This window comes from Diceros bicornis, chromosome 22 (genome assembly GCF_020826845.1).
Source record: "Diceros bicornis minor isolate mBicDic1 chromosome 22, mDicBic1.mat.cur, whole genome shotgun sequence".
Lineage (NCBI taxonomy): Eukaryota > Metazoa > Chordata > Mammalia > Perissodactyla > Rhinocerotidae > Diceros > Diceros bicornis.
In genome coordinates this window covers 20,452,304-20,468,252 of record NC_080761.1, presented here as the reverse complement: position 1 = coordinate 20,468,252, position 15,949 = coordinate 20,452,304, and positions in this window count along the sequence as shown.

Genomic DNA, 15,949 nt, shown 5'->3' with positions numbered 1-15,949 from the left:
TAACCGCTAAGCCACGAGGCCAGCCCAGCATTGTTTGCTTTTTATTGTTGAGAATTCTTTCTATATTCTAGATACTAGTTCTTTGTCAAATATGTTGGTTTGCAAATATTTTCTTTTAGTCCATAGCTTGTCTTTTTATCCTCTTAATAGAGTCTTTCCCAGAACAAACATTTTAAATTTTAATGAGATTCAATTTTTCCTTTTATTAATTGTGCTTTTGGTGTCACGTCCACAGACTCCTCACCTAGCGTTAGGTCCTGGAAATTTCCTCCTCTGTTTTTCCTAAAAGTTTTATAGTTTTCTGTTTTACGATTAAGTGTGTGACCAATTTTGAACAATTTTTGTGTAAAGTGTGAGACTTAGGTCAATGTTCTTCTTTTTTTTTTTTTTTTTGCTTATGATGTCTAATTGCTCCTGCACTTTTTTGTTGAAAAGATTATCTTCCTCCATTGAATTGCTTTTGCACTTTTGTCAGAAAGTCAGTATTTTCCTCTGAGAATATTCTTACCACACAAGTGGTAATTTAATTTATTCTTCCCCTAAAGAATTGAGTTGGGTATTTGAATTTCTGACTATCTGATTGTGGCTTTTTCCTTGCCTTGATCGCTGTCCTTCATCTTCCACGTACACCTGACCCATGCATCCTATGGAACGGTCATGATGACGTGGCCCATAACGTGCCAGCCAAACTGAGGCTGGCAGATGTGCTCCTTATTACAGCCTCTGAGCTTCTTAGTTCTTTTGCTATCACCCAAGATGCCTCCCTTGTGTGCTTGTTTGAGAAGTACCTGAGTAGGAAATCAGAGGGAACATGGGGCTGGAACATCGAGGCAGGATGGATTTATCAAGACATTTCTATCAGCACTATTCTAAAAATAGAGTTAAGGTGGTGCATCCACATCTCTTCCTCTTCCAAACAATTTTAAAGAAACTGCCTAAGTGAGTTATTCTCTCTTTGCCCTCCTTTCCATCCCTGCCCGTTGGCTGCTCTTTTCTGCTCTCCTCTGGAAGGGACCTCTGAAGACTTTATCATGCAGTCTCTCTTGACTTCTGACTTCTGGCTGGATTCAGCCCATGGGAGGACCTTGTAGAAGATGGGAGATGGGGAGGAGGTATTCCTTCTGCTCCCTCCTTGATTCTACACAGGTTTATTAGCATCTGTGTTCTATAATTACAATTTCTTGATGATGGCTCCAGCTCTCAACGCTTTCCTCCTCTTGCCCCTTTGGCCCTGGGGTTCCTGCTGTTGCTGCTCCTTGGATGCTGCAGCATTCCATGTTGGTTCCATTAACCTGCTCACACCTCTGTAAATGGTCTCTTAATTAAAACTATCATCAAAACTCCCAGCTTGGTGTGCCAGCTGTTTCCTGCTAGGACCCTGTCTGATAATACTTTCCGAAGGTGCTAAACTACTTATCTTATCAAAAACTACTTGAGAGGCTCCTGACTAAATTCCAGACACTAGGGATAGGTAAGTGGATACACAATTGAATAGGAGAGTAGTAAGTAAGTAAGTAGTGATATAAAGAAAAATTTTAGAATAGAAAAATATATAGCTCTCCATGATCCATGAAAGAAAAAATTGATGTTAGACTTCATTAAAATGAAAAACTTCTTCTCTGTAAAAGACACTGTTAAAAGAATGAAAAGAAAAGCCACAGTCTGGGAGAAAATCTTTGCAAAACAAATATCTGATAAAGGACTGGTATCCAAAATATAAAAAGGGCTGTTAAAACTCCACAATAAGAAAACAAACAACCTAATTTAAAAATCAGCAAAAGATCTGAATAGGCACCTCACCAAAGAAGATATACAGATGGCAAATAAGTATATGAAAAGATATTTAACATCATATTTCATTAAGGAATTGCAAATTAAAACAACAATGAGATACCAGTACACCTGTTAGAATAATCAAAATCCATTCCATACAGAGCAACAGGAACTCTCATTGGTTTCTCATAGGAATGCAAAACCGTTTAGCCATTTTGGAAGACAGTTTGGCAGTTTCTTACAAAGTTACATGTAGTGTTATTTTACAATTCAGCAATCACACTGCTAGGTACTTACCCAAATGAGTTGAAAACTTATGTCCACATGAAAACCTAAACACAAATGATTATAGCAGCTTTATTCATAATTTCCAAAACGTGGAAGAAACCAAGATGTCTTTCAAAAGATGAATGGATAAACAAACTGAGGTCCATCCACACACTGAAATATTATTCAGCCATAAAAAGAAATGAGGAGGAAAAGACATGGAGAAACCTTAAGCGCATATTGCTGAGTGAAAGAAGCCAACCAGAAAAGGCTACATACTGCATTATCCCAATTATATGACATTCTGAAAAAGGCAAAACTATGAAGACGGTAAAAAGATGAGTGGTTGCCAAGGGTTAGGAGGAGAGAGGGAGGGATGAATATATGAAACACAGGACATTTTTAGGGTAATCAAACTATCTGAATGATACTGTAATGGTGGATATATACATTGTGCATTTGTCAAACCTATAGAACTGTATAACACACAGAGTGACCCCTATGTGAACTGTGGATTTTAGTTACTAATAACGTATCAATATTGGTTCATCAATTGTAACAAATGTACCGGCTAAAGCAAGATGTTAATAATAGGGAAAACTGAAATGGGGAGAGAAATGGTGTATGGGAACTATGTCCGATTTTGCTGTAAACCTAAAACTCTCCTAAAAAATAAAGTCTATTAAAAAAAACAACTCTTGACTTTTGAAGCTTATAATATATCCAGAGAGAAAGAACCATGCAAAAGATGATAGTATAATGTAATAATGGTGATAATAAAGTATGAAGTACTTTCATAAAATATGAAGTTCTTTAGTAAAATAAGAGAGAATAGCAGAATCAGGAAAAGCTACAAGACGGAGAATACTTGAAGAATTAAGTGGTATTTCATCTTATTGAATGATTGAATGAAAACTTTTATTTATTGAGAATCTATCATTGTTATGAACTATTCTTAGATGCTCAAAAAAAATTCTTTTTTTTATTTAGTCCCTAAACAAGGCTGTGAGAGAAGCATTATCTGCTTTTTACAGATGAGGGATCTAAAGTTCCTAGAGGTTACTTAACTTGCCCAAGTTCACACAGGATGTAAATGAATGAACATAAATTTGAACACAGGTCTTCTGACCCTAAACCATCTCATCAAAGTTACCCATAGGAAGAAATGACAAGGAAGGAATGAGGCTGAATGAGAACCTACTCCAGATGCCAGGTCTTTTGACAAAAATGTTATTTTAATAGTGAGTAAAAATCAAAATATTCTGTGTTGCTTACAGACACAATTTCTTTTTTTTTTTGGTGAATCTAGTCAACATGACCATGAAAGGCAGTTTTACACTGTCAATTTTCTTTTTTTGATAGTATATTTACCTTTAATGGCCAGGTTTAAAGAAAAAAATAATCCATAGATGTAAATATCAACTATTAGAGGTAAATGTATTTATTGTCAAGATTTAGGAGAAAAAGACGAAGAAAAAGACTATAGACTCAAGTCCCTTGAAAAGATATTGAAATTAAACATGATGCTAAGAAATAAGTTTTTCCATGTGGATGAGATATTTGTCTCGGTAAACTGCGATGTAAGTTAAACCTCTGACTATACTGTGCATGAAATGGTTAAAAGTTAGGAAAACTCCCCATTCCCTATATTTGCCTCTCTAACTTACACTAATGTTTCAGCTCTGTGTTAAGACATTAGTTCTTCCAAAAAGTTTTCCTTGACACCCAAAATCCCAGTTAGGTCTTCCTTCTCTGTGCTCCCATAATACTGTGTTAGAACTACCTGTTTAATTGCCCTCACTCTTCTCTGGATTTCGGAAGCACAGGGACTGTGTTTGTTTTCCTAGTGTATAACCCAGTCTCTAGCAGATACTATACGCTTAAGGTTTTAAATACACAAATAAATGAACAAACACATAAAGCAGGTAGCCAGCATTTTGCATTTGCAGAAAAACTTTTCATTCTCCCTTTTTTGCCTGATACATGATTTTTTGTAAGCTATGGTGATTTTAACACACACACACAGAACACTTATTGATTTTGGCAAGGAGGAGCAGAAACTAAACACTGTATACTGTCAACAATAAATTTCTCAAACAGTACAATAATAATATTTCAACAATCTGCATAAATCTAGGAATAGTACATAAGAGAAAATACTGAACACTGCAAAACCATCCATCCCCATGTGTTAATAATTGGTCTTGCATCCCTTTCGATTTAGGCTCACCACACATGCCCTACACACTTCAGCTATGACTAAAATGTCTCGTAAGCTACTTGTTCTTGCTTCTATATTAGTTTTATCTATTCTCACTTGGTTTTATTCTTTTTATTAAATAATAAAGCAAATACCCATCAAAGTCACCCACTTTTGCCCTTTGTATCTTGTGTGACACCTCAGGTAACACCTGTCAGCAGAGTGTCTAGGTTAAGTTCTTTGAGCACCATTCTCTTTTGACTTTTTTCTTCCACTTTTCTCTTTGTTCCTAGATACCTCATATAGAATACATAAGGACATACATACATTCTATGTATGCATCAATTATTTTTGTGGTCCTCTGTAATTAACAGAAAAGATGACTAACAATGGCTACTAAATAAATAGGATTTTTTTTTTCCACAAGAAATCTAGGGGAAGACTGTTGTTTGCATTGGGTCAGAGAGTGCATAATATCAGGAAATCCTGTGATAGTTTAGAATTTCCCCTGGTTACCTCATCATCTCAAAGTGGTTGCCAGAGCTCCTAACATCATGTCTGGGTTCAAACCAAGGAGAAAGAGAAGAATAAAGAGAGGTGGTACCAAATGTATTTCTTCTTTTGATCTTTTTCCTTTCCAGAAATGTCTTCCCCAACCACACCCCACCAGACTCATTTTAAGACTCACCGGTCAGATTGGGGATGGGGTATCATGACTGGTCTAAGCCAGGGGTTTTCAATCAGGGAAAACTTTGCCACCCAGAAGACATTTGACAAGGTTTGACATTTTTGTTGTTACAGCTGGGAGATGCACGCTACTGTCATCTAGTGGGTAAAGTCAAGGGATGCTGGTAAACATCCTACAATGTACAGGACAGCCCCCAACAATAAAGAATTATTCTGCCCATAATGAAAATAGTGCCCAAGTTATGAAACTCTAGTCTAAGTCAATCCCTGGATGCTGGGCATAATGCACCCCCCTAAAAATTGGGGTTATATAAGCAAGGAATGGGGGGAAGGGAAATCAGTTGAATGTTTACCACCATCCAGAGCTTCTCCCAAAATACTGAAGACATTGCTGAGTGTCAGAGTTCATTTTAGGCAGGATGTTAGAAGACAGTGGTCCTGATTTTTAATTGGTCTGTATTCTTTTTAATTTAAAAAACATAAAAGGGAGCCAGCCCTGATGGCCTATCAGTTAAAGTTCAGCATGTTCCACTTTGGTGGCCATGGTTCATTTCCAGTCGTGGAACCACACCACCAGTCTGTCAGCGGCCATGCTATGGCAGCGGCTCACATAGAAGAACCAGAAGAACATACAACTATACACAACCATGTATTGGGGCTTTGGAGGGGGAAAAAGGAAGAAAAAAGGAGGAAGACTGACAACAGATGTTAGCTTAGGGCGAATCTTCCTCTGCAAAAAAAAAAAAGAAAGAAAAGATAAAAGTTTTGGAAGAGCTTCTGATCACTTTCCAGCCCAACCACTTTATTTATCCATTTTGTACTTCAGTGTAAAGGGAAAATTTAAAAATTTTGCATAAGCTTGAAATAAACACTGGAATTATATTTATATTAATTAGAAACATAACGTTACTTCCTAATCTGAATCATTATCTTCCTCAAAACTCAATATCTATTCTCCCACTTGTGTGTTTTCTTCTCTTTATCATCAGTCTCTGGGACTATGCTCCTACAACAATAAATGTAAAAGTGAGGATTTTAAATAGATTATTATAGTACACATACAATGATAACTCATTTTTTGAATCACTGGGAAACCACATGTATATAATATTTTCAAGGAGTTTCCATAGATATTAGCTCTAGTTACCCTAGAGATGGGGGTGTTATTATCTCTTTTTTTATATACGAGGAAACTCAGGCTTGGAGGAATTAAATGGTTTGTTCAGTGTCTCAAGGTTAGACAGTAGCTGTACCCAGGATTTCTCCCTTGAAACTAAACTAATACTTTTCTCCATTTGTGTTCTCGATTCCTCAATGAGGGAAAATTAAACAGTATATGATGATTATGGTGTTTAGGGGAATTTAATCCTAGAGAACTAAAACTGTTATAAAAATATCCCTAATTATTCTTCATGTTAGTTACAGGATTTTTTAAAATTAATTTATTGTCTGTTTCTTTATTCTTATCCCCATATCTCGCTCCTTTTTTCTCTACTTCCACAGGCAACCAACCATTGTCATGCATTAAATGTTTACCTCTAATTACATATTTTTGTGCTTTCTTTAATTTTTGACATTTATTATCAGAATTAAACACAAGTCAATTGCCTTTGGTTCAATGAGACTCTTGTTGAACCCAAAGATGATTTACTTTGGACTAAATTAAGAATTTCTGTTTCCCTTGGATTAAGTTTAGGAGATCGGCACTTCTTACCACTAGCATCTGCATGTCATTTTTTCCACTTTGCACTTCATTTCATAAAATAATAATGGCATGATTAAATGAAATATTAAATTAATTGCAAAATACAAGTATAAAAACGGTAAATCTGTCATCACCACCACCATCTCACACAGACATACATGCGTGTGTGTGTGCACACACACAAATACAGTTGCAACTCTTTCAATGGCTTCCCATTGCGTTTAGGATGAAGACTAGGCTTCTTATGGAGGCTGGTAAGACCTACTATGTCCTGGCTTCTACTCAGCTCTCTATTTTTGGGGGGCACCATCTTTCTGTTTTCCAACCACGCTGGCCTCCTACAATCCCCACTTCTTACTATGCTCCCTCCCGCCTCAAGAACCTTGTACTTCCTAAGCCTAAATACTATCTTTTCTCATCCCATCCTTGTTAACTTTAAGAATCCTGCAGATATCAGCTCAAATACTGCAACAGATGCTTTTAACACTAGATACCTCTGCACTATAGTACATACCAAAGTGGTGATTTTACATTAGTTTTAAGTGATTTTCAGTTAATAGTAGTCACCTCCTCTAGAGCACAAACTGATTGTTGGCAGAAACAATTTCTTTTTCTTTTTCTTTTTTTCTTCGCCTTTCATTGTATTGCCATTGTCTGGTACAATATTTGACATTGAGTAAAATTACAACAACACATGATAGTTTGTGTTATATGTTAACTCAAAGTGTTTGTTGTTCACTTACAAGGCATTTGGTGGGCATCAATCAACTGCACTCAAATATCAAACATACTAGAATACTGCTGTGCCATATGCCATCTCAAGTTCTCTTTTCTGGCCCACTCCAACCTCTTGGAAAACGGATTCATTGTAGAGAAGCCATTAGGGCCATAACTACAGCAGCAAAGTTGCTTTACTTCAGGGCCCAGTGTGCTTCTGGTAAGATGTCCTTAGGGATGGAGCGATTCTACCATACCAAAATAGCTTCAACTGACAGGAAGCATTTTGGTTTCAGAGTGGTAATCACATGATGGGCTGAATGAACAGGATTTCTAAACACTATTGAAAGAATGGCATGGATGAGATCTAGGCAGTCTGAGACAGATCAACTGAGAGCAAAAACATACCAGAGGTCGGGAGAGTATCGTGGGCATGTCACAGACAGTTTTCTTGTGATACCTGGGACTTCCCTCTTAGATTCACTGGGATACTAGATTTAAAGAACCTCTTATCTAACACTCATCCTACACCTCCTTTAAGACCACTCGTGTCACCTGTATCTGCTGTTTGGCGTATGTGCCTTTATTCTTCTTCATTCCTGAATGAAAGATGAAGATTGCATGACTTCCCATAAGTTGAAGGTTAGTGTTATTTGTGTGTTAATTACAACACACAAACAGCTCTGTGGATGAATGTTATCTAAGCAAAGCTCTTTCATCCTCTGTTATTGAGTGGCATGCCTTTTTTTTTTTTAATTTAATGACATCTAATTGCACCCTTTGTTATCTTTGAATATATAGAAACACGGCTAATTCTACAAAAACATTAATGAATTATCTCTTATAGGACACTTCATATTTTGGAGAAATAATTTAGGTACTAGCCAAGGATTATGTAGTTCTAGAAGTGATGGCTAAGTGGTTCCCTAAGCTAATCTTGTACTTACAAATGAAACTGGATGTTTATATATGTATGTGCTGATGGGGAGCAATAAGCCTCTGGAAGCTTAAATGTGAAGAGTATCAGTTGGGTCTTTGGTTAGATTGAGCTTCCTTACAGCAAAGTGGCCTCAGAGAACTAAGCTCACTGACACGGCAGCTCAGGCTCCAACACAAGTGTTCCAGCTACCAAGGCAGAAGCTCCATCATCTTCCATCACCTAGCTTCAGAAATCACACATTCCTTTTGTCACATTATTTTAGTTACAAGCAAGCCACAAGCCTGATCAGATTCAAGGGGAGGGCAATTATATTTCACACCTTAAAAGGGAAGTGGCAAGGTCCTAGATGATTTGGGGAAGAAGAGATATAATGTGACAGCCATTTTTGGAAAAGACGATATGCCATGTGTAGGACCATACCATGTCATTTCATTCCATGTAACATCGTTTGACGTATCCTCCAGGGAGTAACTACGCAAATTCACAAATGGTCATTGCTTTAAAAAAGAAAGTCATGGGGCAGGCCCCGTGGTGTAGCGGTTAAGTGAGCGCGCTGCACTGCTGGCGGTCCGGGTTCGGATCCTGGGCACGCACCAATGCACTGCTTGTCAGGCCGTTCTGTGGCGGCGTCCCTCATAAAGCGGAGGAAGATTGGCGCGGATGATAGCTTAGGGCCAGTCTTCCTCAGCAAAAAGAGAAGGATTGGCATGAATGTTAGCTCAGGGATGATCTTCCTTACAAAAAAACGAAAAGAAAGTCACGATTCCCCTATTCTGATTATTTTAATACAAGAAATATACAACCACCTTGGGCAATAGTTTTGGGGGTGCCAACAAGGCGTGTTCAATTTATTGGCATATTTATTTCATAGTTCAAAAGATCACGCTCAGGGCCGGCCCTGTGGCTTAGTGGTTAAGTGCACATGCTTCGCTACTGGCAGCCCGGGTTTGAAACCCACGCACTGCTTCTCCGGCCATGCTGAGGCCGCGTCCCACATACAGAAACTAGAAGGATGTGCAGCTATGACATACAACTATCTACTGGGGCTTTGGGGGAAAAATAAATAAATAAAATTAAAAAAAAAATTTTTTTTTAATTAAAAAAAAAGATCACGTTCAGAAAATGAGGGTTGAGATTAATTATGATTCTTTTTTCTTTGTGAAAGTCACGGAACATTGCTAGCAAAGAAGTGGGAGAAGAAGAGATGTTTGTAAATATTTGCTGAGGGTTCATTATAATGTGGGAGCAGAGTGGTACAGCAGGAGCCAGAGAATTCTGAGTTCAAATCAAAGCTCCACCACTTATTAATTGACTCTGAAGATAGTAATTACCTTTTCTAAGCTATAGTTTTTCATCAGTAGAATATTATTACCACTTGCCTTACAGAGTTGCTATAAGGACTAGACATAATGGAGTTAAAGTGACAGACACTTAATAGGTGCTTAAGAAATTGGAGAGACAGCTAGCATTAAACAACCTAAGAGAAAGTGAAAAAAAATCAATGCTTCCAAATACTAAGGTAACTGGTAATGATAGGCTAGTCGATATGATTGAATGAATTTTCATTTTTTATCCATCTCTTTTGCTATAGGTAATATAGATCTTGTGGTGATTAAACCTGGGTTAAGCTAATTCTTAGCTCCAAACCGAATGACTTTAAAAAATGAAATGGTCTGAAAAGAAATCCTTGCACTGGAGTTTGGGCACAAATCCTTGCACTGCTTCAGGCTGAGCTAGAAATACAGGAAGAAAAAGGGCTTTTAGTGTCTGGAAACTCAAAATGCAGTCAGGTGGAAATGATCCTTTCCTTAGCTTCAGTGGTAGAAACTTGGGATATTGACTCAGTAGCCAAAGTGACCCACCTTCCAAATCTTTTCTTTAGCCTTGACATGCAAACAATGCACCTTCTTGCAATTATTGCCACTGTTTCCTTTTTGGCTTTGAAGACTGACTCAGACAAGGTCAGTGTCCACTAATTCTTCAGAATTAGTCAGGTTGCTTGATTCAAATCCCAGCCCTTCCGCTCACTCACTGCGGGGCTTGACCAAGTCTTACCTCCTCAGTTTGTTCATCTGTAAATAAGGATATTGATGGTTGCAATAAAAAGGAAATGAGATAATCAACATCTAGCACACATAAAACACTCAATACGTATAAATACACAGTAGCTGCTGCTACTCTGAGGAGCTTGCAATGAATTTCTAACCAAGAAATCTTCCTTTCATGTGACAATGCATTAAGAATTGTCCTATAATAACAGAAATATTAGATCATTTCTAGCTCCTGCAAAGATAAATGGAATGATATTTCTTGCATATGGTAAACTAAGTTACGGATTATATTCTTTAGATTCTTGTCTCACTGCAGATTATTAAATTCAATAGTGTCAGCCTTTTAACTGGAAAGTTCATTTATTGACTATCTTTTTCTGTGAATACAGAAGTACGAATGGACCCAATGTAAAAGTAGGAAAAGTATCTGTGAATAGGAGCAGAGTAGAATGCAAAAAAATAGATACGAGAGAAAGGAAAGGAAAAGAAAATGATTTGAATATATCTGCACATCCAGAATTTCACTTTTTTTTTTTTAGGCCTCACCACGGAAGTCCATAGAAATTCAGGCTTAATGCCAAGCTGAGTCATCTACCAAACAACCCATCTGGAAAGATTGTTTTGTTTTGGCCAGTCTGATGGAAATAAATGTCTAGTCTCTTGCTTCTAACTGGAAACAATTATTGTCGTGTTCCATTTCTATGAACATTGTGACCACTGGAAAGTTTGTGTTATCACAATACAAAACAACTATTGATCTCAAATGTGCAACTTTTATAGTACTTGAAATATCTTTATCCTAGTTTATCCAGCCTCTGTGTATTTTCTTTTTAAATTCTCCATGTTCAGTTCTCTACTTTAGTCTTTCTAATTTCATTATCATAGGGAAAAAAATATCAGAGAAACACAAAATCTCTCTACTTAGTCATAGCAAAACTAACTTCTGTGTTAATTTTCAAAAGGAGAAGAAAACAAGAAAAAAACGTACTGGCTTATCTCTTAACGGGATAAAAAATAGAAGTCACATCATAATCTGAAAGAGCAGAGAAAATACATGGCAAAATGAAAATGTAGGGCTCCTTGTCCAAAAACTATAAGAGTTTCAAGAAGCTGAGAGCAGACCATTAAACCATACCCGGGGCTCTCCTGAATGGGAGGACAGGGCATGGGGGGGGTGCCTGTGTGACTGCACAGGATGTGTGCCCATGAAGCCGACCCTGAATGTAACTCTTTTATACTGTCTAAAAATAATCTCTTCTTCTTCATCAACCCTGATAGTCAGTTTAAGGAGGGGAAAAATGAACCTTAGTGCCATCTAGTGTGAGTTTTAGTCTGGTCTGATAATCTGCTTTTGGACACTTGCTTATCTATCTAGAAAAAAGAGCTGAGTTTCTCAGTTTCCCTCCCACTTCCCCTGGCTACTCTGTAAGTGTACTGGCGGGAAAGATGTCATTGTCCAGGGAAGAATTGAGGACCCCTGCCCAGTGTCCTCTGGAGCTTCTGTTTACTGATTAACATCTCTCATCTATTCGGGGGGATCTCGACACTGGAGACCAAAGTGCGTAGTTGGTTAACTCGGGATGTGAGAGCCTGGCCATTTGTTCCTAGAGGGACTGTCATTATTGGATTTTAAACAAGATAAGACTCGAAGTTATCTTTTTCTTCCAGTGTTTGGGAATTTGGGAGAAAGATTCAATTAACCAAAGACAAAATAAGGGGTTGAACTTTGCTCTACACCTAAGCTATGATTCTTGTGAAAATTATAACCTTGTCATGTATGATAGTTTTCCTAAGATTTTTTTTTAATTTGTGAGTAAATATTGATTAATGTTTTGGGTGAGTTTTATGTCTTTTTCTGAGACAGAAAAATCAAACCAAAAAGCCCCACTTATGTTTAAAATCACAAATTTGACTTCCTACTTCAAGGAACGCTGCAGTAAAACCATTTACGAAGTGAAGGTTTTTCTAAGTGGACACAGTCAGGCCATTGTTTCTCTTTGTTTCTTGGTGTTTTGATGCATTCCATGGAAAAGACATATAAATGCATCCAATAGGGAAGACTTTATGCCCCACGAGGCTCATTATTGCTTATTTGTATTTTCAATCTTTCCCTTTACTGGTTCTTTCCCATATTCATTTAAAAGATTCAAGAATTTTCCATCTTGAAAAACAAAGCAAAGTGAAAACAAAAATAGTGTCTGGTTCACCGATGCCCCTGGCGTCTGGCGCCACCATAAGCATAAGCCATTATTCCAATTAAGTAATGGGTGGATCATCACAGGGGCTGTTTAATGAAAAATGATCTCAAAACAGAGCTGAGAGGAGGAACTTTCGATCCACTCGACTAGTCACTAAACCATCCTACTTCTGTGATTCTTTCTTGGAGGTGAATATATCCATTTAGGTGTTAGAGCCTTCCTTGATCTCTGATCAAAGGGCGCAGATAGTGCCGTGTGGAGTGCAAAGGCTTCATAACTCATAACTTCATAACTTCAAAACATGCAAATGTTTTATCAGAATTATTCACATTATGCAAAGAAGCAAAATGATAAATATGCTTAAAGATAGCGAAGAATACTATAACTTTCCTAAAATAAAATGCTGGCAAGAAAATTAGGAAATGTGAAATTAGTTTAAATAAAAAAAACCCTATGCCGGTGCTGGCCCGGTGGCGCAAGCGGTTAAGTGCGCGCGCTCCGCTGCGGCGGCTCGGGGTTCGCTGGTTCGGATCCCGGGCGCGCACCGACGCACTGCTTGGCAAGCCATGCTGTGGCGGCGTCCCATATAAAGTGGAGGAAGATGGGCACAGATGTTAGCCCAGGGCCGTCTTCCTCAAAAAAAGAGGAGGATTGGCGGATGTTAGCACAGGGCTGATCTCCTCACAAAAAAAAAAAAAAAAAAAAACCCTATGCCATTAAATATAGTGAGAATTATTCTGCACCACACTAATATTGTTTTATATTTTTTGCATTAGCCAATTGCTCCTGAAAAATGAAGAAAATGCTAGAATGAAGAATGCTAAAATACTAAATGAAGAAATTTCTCTACTTGTTGGGCAAGTGCACGTTTTCTGACAGAAGGCACAGAATTGGACTTTAATATTTTATGAAATATTCTGATATTGTGTAAAAACCTTATAAGTTTGTCTCTAAGGAGGTGTGGAGGGCACAGTAGTACAAACAGGCGTATCTTTATTGGGTTGAGTTTTTTAACCATTTGGCTCCAATAATTCCATTGTTTTCCCCAAGAGAATCTGTTTTTTAAGCACTAACAGTATGTCAGCATACTTTTTCAGATATATATTAGCTATAGTATTTGGAAATATAACTTTTACATTAATTTCATGTGTGCAGATTCATAACTGATTTCAAAATTACTACTCATGGAAGTTTTCTGCCCTGGTTTCATTAAACTTTTGATCTTTACCGCCATCTAGCGATGACTTTAGAAACTTCCTCTTAGTGTATACAAAGAACAGTTTAGGTGTAAGAAAATGTAAAAGAACTGGAAAGCATGTTCTATCTCTTCACAGAGTTTATAGTGTAGCCCATGAGACATAAGCCGTGAGCATGAAAAGTATGGAAAAACACTTTTAAAGGAATAATATAGAACACAAATTATCAACAATGGGGAAAAGCTAATGTGTACACTATACGCATAAGGCAGTAATGACTTTGTATAATATTATGTTTATTATTTTTATTTGAAGTGAGGCTTTAGAAAGCTAGCATCTGTTTTCCCTAATTCAGTTGTACATCGCATGAGGTTAATGGAGTGTAGATTTTTAGAAACCACATGAATCATTCCTGTCTCACTTCTCGTCCATACCTCCTGACAGAGTTCTCAGCGACCAGTTCTGCTGCTTCACTCCCGTTTATTCCACACTATTCTGCTGAAATGGACTTGGCCAATCAGCAGTGACCTTATCAATAAACACAATAACCATTTTTAGTCCTTATTTTCCTGGCTCTTTTTCTGCATTTGACATGTTCTGTTATGTTTTCTCCTCCTCCGTGACTTGGGTCCTCTGGTTCTCCTGGTTCTCTGTCCATTCCTCCTTTTTCATGGGTTCCTCTTCCTTTGCCTACCCTTTAAGTGCTATTGGTTGCCTCAGACTGTTGGAGCTGCTGTAACAAAATACCATAGACTGGGTGGCTTATAAACAGCAGAGATTTATTCCTCACAGTTCTGGAGGCTGAGAAGTCTAGATTCAGTGTCTGGTGAGGACACTGTTCCTAGTTCATAAAGGGCCATCTTTTCACTGTAACCTCCCAAGGCAAAAGGGGTGAGGAGTCTCTCTGGGGCCTCTTTCATAAGAGCACTAAATCCCATTCATGAGGGCTCTGCCCTTATGACCTAAGCACATCCCAAAGGCCCCACCTCCTAATATCACCTTGGTGGTTAGGTTTCAACATATGAATTTGGGGGGGACACAAACATTCAGTCTATAGTATTGGTATCACTAAAGGTGGTGTACTTGGCTCACTAATGGTCACATGATATCATCCACATGTTTGTTTTTATCTTCCATTCATATTTTGACGACCTTCAAATCTAATGTGTAAGCATTGACTTCCCAGAGCTCTAGCCTTGCACATCTAGTGACTTGTTGAACACTTGGATGGATGTCCCCCGAGGAACTAAAGCTCACTGTGTCCCCACTTCCAATCCGAGAGTGAATTTTACTCCTATTGAAGAAGTGAATGAGTCTGTGAGAGGTCAGATAAGGTATGGCAACCTCTTACCAGAAGCATCATCCCCAAACTGGTAACAAGTAGAAATGGAGTGAGGGCGCTAATTGCTGCCAACATTTACCACTAGGGTGGAAACAAACAAACAAAAGAAAATGGTAATGTTTACCAGCAGAAGCACTTCTCTGGCTATTAACATTGTGAACTATCGATAAGAGTGAATAACTGCATTTAGAACTCAGTAATTTGAAAATAGGAGTCAGGGAGAAAGCATCTCCGTCCTTGGATGAATGATTCTTGCTTTTAAATACTCTTTGCTTCTTGTCCTCGGTGCTGTGCCAATGGACCCTTGGATTTATTGCAGCTTGCCCAAAGTCAGGTCCCATTCTAAAGGGAGATTTTCAAATGTTGAAGAGCATTAGCATCAAACTGAGGGTATGCACCTGACAGAATGAAAGAAATGAACAGAGAATAATGAAAATGGAAATTTAAGGGAGGAAAAAAGCACCCATCGACAGCATATGAAATCAGATAATCATTCAATTACTTCTTTCCAGGGATCTTTAAAATCTATCCCCAAAGACTAAGTAAATTATTTTCTTCACGTTGTGAACATTTTATTCTTTCTCAGCTATGCAGATGAAAGAAAAAAAAAGAAAAATATTTCGGCTCTCTTTTGTCCATTTTTGAGAACAAAATACAAAACAGACACCTAAGAAATAGCTTAAATCATACCTTAAATACCTTCTAAATATGTTTTTTTATTTGTACAAATATTCACGTGTTATTAAATTATGAATATGATATACCACATTATTTATCTTCTCATCTCATATTCTCAACATTTATAATTTTGTATTGTTCTTATTTAAAATGGTGACATTTAAGTCATTTTCCCTCATTTACTCTTGTATTGTC